The sequence below is a fragment of the Oncorhynchus mykiss genome, chromosome 17 (genome assembly GCF_013265735.2).
Source record: "Oncorhynchus mykiss isolate Arlee chromosome 17, USDA_OmykA_1.1, whole genome shotgun sequence".
Taxonomy (NCBI): domain Eukaryota; kingdom Metazoa; phylum Chordata; class Actinopteri; order Salmoniformes; family Salmonidae; genus Oncorhynchus; species Oncorhynchus mykiss.
This window is the reverse complement of record NC_048581.1, coordinates 14,319,225-14,329,224: the sequence shown is the minus strand read 5'-3', so window position 1 is coordinate 14,329,224 and position 10,000 is coordinate 14,319,225. Positions and strand designations below refer to the sequence as shown.

General features: G+C 43.9%; 2 protein-coding genes across 3 annotated transcripts in view; one reads left to right on the top strand and one right to left on the bottom strand.

The window, feature by feature from the left end:
- The window catches only part of LOC118940024, a 1,007,326-nt gene that overhangs the window by 100,764 nt on the left and 896,562 nt on the right, over nt 1–10,000 (bottom strand). The window lies entirely within an intron of this gene.
- LOC110485498 (transcription factor MafG-like) overlaps nt 1–10,000 on the top strand; it is a 50,268-nt gene that overhangs the window by 14,743 nt on the left and 25,525 nt on the right. The window lies entirely within an intron of this gene.

Genomic DNA, 10,000 nt, shown 5'->3' with positions numbered 1-10,000 from the left:
GTCTGTGTTCCCACATCCAGCCCCCCCCCCCCCCCCCCCCCCCTGTGACAGCGAAGATGACAAAAATACGTTTTCATGTTCATTTCCTGTAATCCTGCACATTTAGCCTCGGAGCAGGAAACAATTAGCCGTTTTAAAACAAGTTTGCTGCAATTCTACAGATTTTGCCACATGGGGCACAGAGAAAAATGTGCCCTTTTACAGCTAATTTCCTGCAATTATATACATTTTGCTGTAGGTTGGAGGCAAGTATTTGTAGTTTTAATATGAAAACCGATGATCAATGGGCCCCACCCCGGTCGATAATTCGGCCATGCTTACTACAAGTTTAGATAGCTGGCCGCTAGTATCATTTACTAATCCCCCCCAAAAAATTGCTGACATGGGCTAATTGAGTGACTGCTGATGCACAACCTAATTTCTAAATTCACCTTGTCTACTATTCTAACTCTCAACTGTCAGTTGAGACCCTGACTGAATTTAAAAATGTGTTTTATTATTGGTCCACAGGCCTTCATAAGGCCGCATGTGGCCTGTAGGGAGCCAGTTGTCCATCCCTAATGTAGGGAATAGTGTGGCCTGTAGGGAGCCAGTTGTCCATCCCTAATGTAGAGAATAGTGTGGCCTGTAGGGAGCCAGTTGTCCATCCCTAATGTAGAGAATAGTGTGGCCTATTTGTGTGTGTGTGTGCGTGCGTGCGTGCGTGCGTGCGTGTGTGTGTGTGTGTGTAACTCCAGTTAGCAAGGTGCCTCTTTCTAATGAGTTGTGTGTGTGAATGTTGTGGGAGGCCGTAACAAACGGTTCTCCCTCAAACAAGATTAGTCAGTCAGCTGTTATATACAGGGGGATACAGTCTTCCCAGCTCTGCAGATGTATATGTTATATACAGGGGGATACAGTCTTCCCAGCTCTGCAGATGTATATGTTATATACAGGGGGATACAGTCTTCCCAGCTCTGCAGATGTATATGTTATATACAGGGGGATACAGTCTTCCCAGCTCTGCAGATGTATATGTTATATACAGGGGGATACAGTCTTCCCAGCTCTGCAGATGTATATGTTATATACAGGGGGATACAGTCTTCCCAGCTCTGCAGATGTATATGTTATATACAGGGGGATACAGTCTTCCCAGCTCTGCAGATGTATATGTTATATACAGGGGGATACAGTCTTCCCAGCTCTGCAGATGTATATGTTATATACAGGGGGATACGGTCTTCCCAGCTCTGCAGATGTATATGTTATATACAGGGGGATACAGTCTTCCCAGCTCTGCAGATGTATATGTTATATACAGGGGGATACAGTCTTCCCAGCTCTGCAGATGTATATGTTATATACAGGGGGATACGGTCTTCCCAGCTCTGCAGATGTATATGTTATATACAGGGGGATACAGTCTTCCCAGCTCTGCAGATGTATATGTTATATACAGGGGGATACAGTCTTCCCAGCTCTGCAGATGTATATGTTATATACAGGGGGATACGGTCTTCCCAGCTCTGCAGATGTATATGTTATATACAGGGGGATACAGTCTTCCCAGCTCTGCAGATGTATATGTTATATACAGGGGGATACAGTCTTCCCAGCTCTGCAGGTGTATATGTTATATACAGGGGGATACAGTCTTCCCAGCTCTGCAGATGTATATGTTATATACAGGGGGATACAGTCTTCCCAGCTCTGCAGATGTATATGTTATATACAGGGGGATACAGTCTTCCCAGCTCTGCAGATGTATATGTTATATACAGGGGGATACAGTCTTCCCAGCTCTGCAGATGTATATGTTATATACAGGGGGATACAGTCTTCCCAGCTCTGCAGATGTATATGTTATATACAGGGGGATACAGTCTTCCCAGCTCTGCAGATGTATATGTTATATACAGGGGGATACGGTCTTCCCAGCTCTGCAGATGTATATGTTATATACAGGGGGATACAGTCTTCCCAGCTCTGCAGGTGTATATGTTATATACAGGGGGATACAGTCTTCCCAGCTCTGCAGATGTATATGTTATATACAGGGGGATACAGTCTTCCCAGCTCTGCAGATGTATATGTTATATACAGGGGGATACAGTCTTCCCAGCTCTGCAGGTGTATATGTTATATACAGGGGGATACAGTCTTCCCAGCTCTGCAGATGTATATGTTATATACAGGGGGATACAGTCTTCCCAGCTCTGCAGGTGTATATGTTATATACAGGGGGATACAGTCTTCCCAGCTCTGCAGGTGTATATGTTATATACAGGGGGATACAGTCTTCCCAGCTCTGCAGATGTATATGTTATATACAGGGGGATACAGTCTTCCCAGCTCTGCAGATGTATATGTTATATACAGGGGGATACAGTCTTCCCAGCTCTGCAGATGTATATGTTATATACAGGGGGATACAGTCTTCCCAGCTCTGCAGATGTATATGTTATATACAGGGGGATACAGTCTTCCCAGCTCTGCAGATGTATATGTTATATACAGGGGGATACAGTCTTCCCAGCTCTGCAGATGTATATGTTATATACAGGGGGATACAGTCTTCCCAGCTCTGCAGATGTATATGTTATATACAGGGGGATACAGTCTTCCCAGCTCTGCAGATGTATATGTTATATACAGGGGGATACAGTCTTCCCAGCTCTGCAGATGAATATGTTATATACAGGGGGATACGGTCTTCCCAGCTCTGCAGATGTATATGTTATATACAGGGGGATACAGTCTTCCCAGCTCTGCAGGTGTATATGTTATATACAGGGGGATACGGTCTTCCCAGCTCTGCAGATGTATATGTTATATACAGGGGGATACGGTCTTCCCAGCTCTGCAGATGTATATGTTATATACAGGGGGATACAGTCTTCCCAGCTCTGCAGATGTATATGTTATATACAGGGGGATACAGTCTTCCCAGCTCTGCAGATGTATATGTTATATACAGGGGGATACAGTCTTCCCAGCTCTGCAGATGTATATGTTATATACAGGGGGATACGGTCTTCCCAGCTCTGCAGGTGTATATGTTATATACAGGGGGATACAGTCTTCCCAGCTCTGCAGATGTATATGTTATATACAGGGGGATACGGTCTTCCCAGCTCTGCAGATGTATATGTTATATACAGGGGGATACGGTCTTCCCAGCTCTGCAGATGTATATGTTATATACAGGGGGATACAGTCTTCCCTGCTCTGCAAATGTATATGTTATATACAGGGGGATACAGTCTTCCCAGCTCTGCAGATGTATATGTTATATACAGGGGGATACAGTCTTCCCAGCTCTGCAGATGTATATGTTATATACAGGGGGATACAGTCTTCCCAGCTCTGCAGATGTATATGTTATATACAGGGGGATACAGTCTTCCCAGCTCTGCAGATGTATATGTTATATACAGGGGGATACAGTCTTCCCAGCTCTGCAGATGTATATGTTATATACAGGGGGATACAGTCTTCCCAGCTCTGCATATGTATATGTTATATACAGGGGGATACAGTCTTCCCAGCTCTGCAGATGTATATGTTATATACAGGGGGATACAGTCTTCCCAGCTCTGCAGATGTATATGTTATATACAGGGGGATACAGTCTTCCCAGCTCTGCAGATGTATATGTTATATGCAGGGGGATACAGTCTTCCCAGCTCTGCAGATGTATATGTTATATACAGGGGGATACAGTCTTCCCAGCTCTGCAGATGTTGCTGAGAGGAAGCAGAGCCATTAGATCATTTATTTTGGTACTGTGTTCGTATGTAGCTTGTTTTTGGTCACAGGTCCAGGAATGGCTGAAGAATTGCAGCATTTACCTGGAGATATCTCTGCAGAGAGCAATACTGGGGGATCTGAAAAGTCATAGTCAATCAATCAATAATATAATCATTATTTTAGCAATAATGTTTATCTTTAATTTACAATCTGTAGAAACCATGATAATAGAAAGGTTCAGTATTTTTTGTGAAGCATCACAGCACAGTTGAAAATATATAAATCCAATATGGATGTTAAGAGACAGATGGGAGGGGTTGAATGGAGCTGAAGGGACTGGATGGTGTTAAGAGATAGATGGGAGGGGTTGAATGGAGCTGGAGGTTGGGACTGGATGGTGTTAAGAGATAGATGGGAGAGGTTGAATGGAGCTGAAGGGACTGGATGGTGTTAAGAGATAGATGGGAGAGGTTGAATGGAGCTGAAGGGACTGGAGGGTGTTAAGAGATAGATGGGAGGGGTTGAATGGAGCTGAAGAGACTGGAGGGTGTTAAGAGATAGATGGGAGGGGTTGAATGGAGCTGGAGGTTGGGACTGGATGGTGTTAAGAGATAGATGGGAGAGGTTGAATGGAGCTGAAGGGACTGGATGGTGTTAAGAGATAGATGGGAGAGGTTGAATGGAGCTGAAGGGACTGGAGGGTGTTAAGAGATAGATGGGAGGGGTTGAATGGAGCTGAAGGGACTGGAGGGTGTTAAGAGACAGATGGGAGAGGTTGAATGGAGCTGAAGGGACTGGATGGTGTTAAGAGATAGATGGGAGAGGTTGAATGGAGCTGGAGGGACTGGATGGTGTTAAGAGATAGATGGGAGGGGTTGAATGGAGCTGGAGGGACTGGATGGTGTTAAGAGATAGATGGGAGAGGTTGAATGGAGCTGGAGGGACTGGATGGTGTTAAGAGATAGATGGGAGGGGTTGAATGGAGCTGGAGGTTGGGACTGGATGGTGTTAAGAGACAGATGGGAGAGGTTGAATGGAGCTGGAGGGACTGGATGGTGTTAAGAGATAGATGGGAGGGGTTGAATGGAGCTGAAGGGACTGGATGGTGTTAAGAGATAGATGGGAGAGGTTGAATGGAGCTGGAGGGACTGGATGGTGTTAAGAGATAGATGGGAGGGGTTGAATGGAGCTGGAGGTTGGGACTGGATGGTGTTAAGAGACAGATGGGAGAGGTTGAATGGAGCTGAAGGGACTGGATGGTGTTAAGAGATAGATGGGAGGGGTTGAATGGTGCTGGAGGGTGGGACTGGATGGTGTTAAGAGATAGATGGGAGGGGTTGAATGGAGCTGGAGGTTGGGACTGGATGGTGTTAAGAGATAGATGGGAGGGGTTGAATGGAGCTGAAGGGACTGGATGGTGTTAAGAGATAGATGGGAGGGGTTGAATGGTGCTGGAGGGTGGGACTGGATGGTGTTAAGAGATAGATGGGAGAGGTTGAATGGTGCTGGAGGGTGGGACTGGATGGTGTTAAGAGATAGATGGGAGGGGTTGAATGGAGCTGAAGGGTGGGACTAATAACAACAAGATTACACAGGTAGAACATACAGGGTCTGTAAAATGTATATAGGTTCAGAACGTATGTGAAATAGCACAGTTGCCTAGAAGCAGCATGCTGTAGTCGCCTCTTCACTGTTGACGTTGAGACTTGTGTTTTGCGGGTACTATTTAATGAAGCTGCCAGTTGAGGACTTGTGAGGTGTCTGTTTCTCAAACTAGACACTCTAATGTACTTGTCCTTGTTTTTGTTTCTGGCCATTTTGAGCCTGTAATCGAACCCACAAATGCTGATGCTCCAGATTCTCAACTAGTCTAAGGCCAGTTTTATTGTTTCTTTAATGAGTTTTCAGCTGTGCTAACATAATTGCAAAAGGGTTTTGTAATGATCAATTAGCCTTTTAAAATGATAAACTTGGATTAGCTAACACAACGTGCCATTGGAACACAGGAGTGATGGTTGCTGATAATGGGCCTCTGTACACCTCTGTAGATATTCCATTAAAAATCAGCCGTTTCCAGCTACAACAGTCATTTACAACATTAACAATGTCTACACTGTATTTCTGATCAATTTGATGTTATTTTAATGGACAAAAAAATTTGCTTTTCTTTAAAAAACAAGGACATTTCTAAATGACCCCAAACTTTTGAACGGTAGTGTATATTTACCCCCAAAATATATAGGCGATTGGAAATGATGCAGACAATTACATTGATGGAAGCAACAATCTATCCGCAACGTTAAAGCTGATCCACCCCCTAAAAAGATATACACTTTAAAAAATGTTTTAACATACAACCACGCACAAAATCAAATGGAATGTTATTTGTCTCATGCTTGGTAAACAACAGGTGTAGACTAACAGGGAAAGGTTTCTTGTATTTTCCAACAATGCAGAGAGAAAGATACAGATTAAAAAAATAAAATAATAATAATTGTATATATATATATATATATATATATATATATATATATATATATATATATATACATACATATACAGTGCCTTGCGAAAGTATTCGGCCCCCTTGAACTTTGCGACCTTTTTCCACATTTCAGGCTTCAAACATAAAGATATAAAACTGTATTTTTTTGTGAAGAATCAACAACAAGTGGGACACAATCATGAAGTGGAACGACATTTATTGGATATTTCAAACTTTTTTAACAAATCAAAAACTGAAAAATTGGGCGTGCAAAATTATTCAGCCCCCTTAAGTTAATACTTTGTAGCGCCACCTTTTGCTGCGATTACAGCTGTAAGTCGCTTGGGGTATGTCTCTATCAGTTTTGCACATCGAGAGACTGACATTTTTTCCCATTCCTCCTTGCAAAACAGCTCGAGCTCAGTGAGGTTGGATGGAGAGCATTTGTGAACAGCAGTTTTCAGTTCTTTCCACAGATTCTCGATTGGATTCAGGTCTGGACTTTGACTTGGCCATTCTAACACCTGGATATGTTTATTTTTAAACCATTCCATTGTAGATTTTGCTTTATGTTTTGGATCATTGTCTTGTTGGAAGACAAATCTCCGTCCCAGTCTCAGGTCTTTTGCAGACTCCATCAGGTTTTCTTCCAGAATGGTCCTGTATTTGGCTCCATCCAGCTTCCCATCAATTTTAACCATCTTCCCTGTCCCTGCTGAAGAAAAGCAGGCCCAAACCATGATGCTGCCACCACCATGTTTGACAGTGGGGATGGTGTGTTCAGGGTGATGAGCTGTGTTGCTTTTACGCCAAACATAATTCAATTTTGGTTTCATCTGACCAGAGCACCTTCTTCCACATGTTTGGTGTGTCTCCCAGGTGGCTTGTGGCAAACTTTAAACAACACTTTTTATGGATATCTTTAAGAAATGGCTTTCTTCTTGCCACTCTTCCATAAAGGCCAGATTTGTGCAATATACGACTGATTGTTGTCCTATGGACAAAGTCTCCCACCTCAGCTGTAGATCTCTGCAGTTCATCCAGAGTGATCATGGGCCTCTTGGCTGCATCTCTGATCAGTCTTCTCCTTGTATGAGCTGAAAGTTTAGAGGGACGGCCAGGTCTTGGTAGATTTGCAGTGGTCTGATACTCCTTGCATTTCAATATTATCGCTTGCACAGTGCTCCTTGGGATGTTTAAAGCTTGGGAAATCTTTTTGTATCCAAATCCGGCTTTAAACTTCTTCACAACAGTATCTCGGACCTGCCTGGTGTGTTCCTTGTTCTTCATGATGCTCTCTGCGCTTTTGACGGACCTCTGAGACTATCACAGTGCAGGTGCATTTATACGGAGACTTGATTACACAGAGGTGGATTGTATTTATCATCATTAGTCATTTAGGTCAACATTGGATCATTCAGAGATCCTCACTGAACTTCTGGAGAGAGTTTGCTGCACTGAAAGTAAAGGGGCTGAATAATTTTGCACGCCCAATTTTCAGTTTTTGATTTGTTAAAAAAGTTTGAAATATCTAATAAATGTAGTTCCACTTCATGATTGTGTCCCACTTGTTGTTGATTCTTCACAAAAAAATACAGTTTTATATCTTTATGTTTGAAGCCTGAAATGTGGCAAAAGGTCGCAAAGTTCAAGGGGGCCGAATACTTTCGCAAGGCACTGTATATATACATATTAAAATAGTGACATGAGGAATAAATACACAATGAATAACGTAATAACAATAATGAGTAAGAATAACATGTCTATATACTGTACAGAGAGTACCAGTACTGAGTCAATGTGCAGGGGTACAAGGTAATTATGATAGCTATGTACATATAGTTTGTGCCCTCTTCACAGCTGTGTAGGTGTGTCTATGGACCATGTTAATTCCTTCGTGATGTGGACACAGAGGAACTTGAATCTCTAAACCGGCAGTGGATGAGGGCTTGCTCACCTTTCTGTTTCCTATTGTCCACAATCACATCCTTTGCCTTGCTGATGGTGAGGGAGAGGTTGTTGTCGTGGCACCACACTGCCAGGTACCTGACCTCCTCCCTATATGGTGCCTCATCGTCGTTGGTGATCAGTCCTACCACCGTTGTGTCGTCAGGTAACCTGATGATGGTGTTGGAGTTGTGCGCGTCCACGCAGTCGTGCAGCAGGGGACTAAGCACACACCCCTGAGGGGCCACCGTGTTGATGGTCAGTGTGGCAGAAGTGTTGTTGCCTACCTTCAACACTTGGTGGCGGCCCATCAGGAAGTCCAGGAACCAGTTGCAGAGGAAGGTGTTCAGTCCCAGGGTTATGAGCTTGAGGGGACTATGGTGAATGCTGAGCTGTAGTCAATGAACAGCTTTCTTACAAAGGTATTTTTGTCCATGTGGGAAAGGACAGTGTGGAGTGTAATAGAGATTGTGTCATCTGTGGATCTGTTGGGGCGGTGTGCGAATTGGAGTGGGTCTAGAGTTTCTGGGATGATGGTGTTGATGTGAGCCATGACCAGCCTTTCAAAACATTTCATGCTATAGATGTGAGTGCTACGGGGCGATAGTAATTTGGCATGTTATCTTGCCATTCTTGACAATTGCCAGCTAGTCAGTGGATGCTCCGAGTACGTGTTCTGGTATTCTGTCTGGCCCCGCGGCCTTGTTAATGTTAACCTGTTTAAATGTCTTACTCACATCGGCTATGGAGAGAGAGATCACACACTCGTCCAGAACAGCTGGTGTTCTCATGCATGGTTCAGGGTTGCTTGCCTCAAAGCGAGCATAGAAGGCATTTAACTCGATCTTAGTCCTGTATTGACATTTTGCCTGTTTGATGGCTTGTCGGAGGTCATAGCAGGATTTCTCATAAGCGTCTGGACTAGTGTCCTACTCCTTGGAAGCGGCAGCTCTAGCCTTTAGCTCAGTATTAATGAAGCCAGTGACTGATGTGGTAAACTCCTCAATGTTATTGGATGAATCCCAGAACATATTCCAGTCTGTGCTAGCGAAACAGTCCTGTAGATTAGCATCCGCTTCATTGGACAACGTCCGTATTGAGGACCTACCAGCGTCACTGGTACTTCCTGTTAGAGTTTTTGCTTGTAACACACACACATTCCTCATTGCTTGGCAGTTGGCACCATGTAGCTGTCAATCTACTGGTATCATTAAAGAATCTAATGTGAACTGTCATTTCCCTCCTGATTTCTGACCTCACTGTGTTTCATTTCCCTCCTGATTTCTGACCTCACTGTTTCATTTCCCTCCTGATTTCTGACTTCATTGTGTTACATTTTGTTCTACCGTATTTTGATGTTTCAGCAAGACTGATTTTGTGTGTGTGTGTGTGTGTGTGTGTGTGTGTGTGTGTGTGTGTGTGTGTGTGTGTGTGTGTGTGTGTGTGTGTGTGTGTGTGTGTGTGTGTGTGTGTGTGTGTGTGTGTGTGTGTGTGAGTGAGAGAGAGCAGCGACAGCAGTTTTTTAGTGTCGGATCAGAACTTCAGAACTTTAGAATTGGTGTTTTTAGTCCCCTTGCTGAGTTCAGGAGTTTTTTGCTCCTCCTCTCTCTCTCTCTGTCTCTCTCTCTCTCTCTCTCCCCTCTTCCCTCTCTCCTTCCAGTTCATAGAAATGTGTCGAGGATGCAGATTTGACCAAGAGCTTTCCCTCCCTCCCTCCCTCCTCGCTTTATTTCCTCTCTTTCTCTCCTTCCCCTCCTCCTTTCTCCCCATCTTCCCTCCTTATTCCCTCCCTCCCTCCCTCCCGATTCAGCACTATTCCCTGTTCTCTAACTGTAA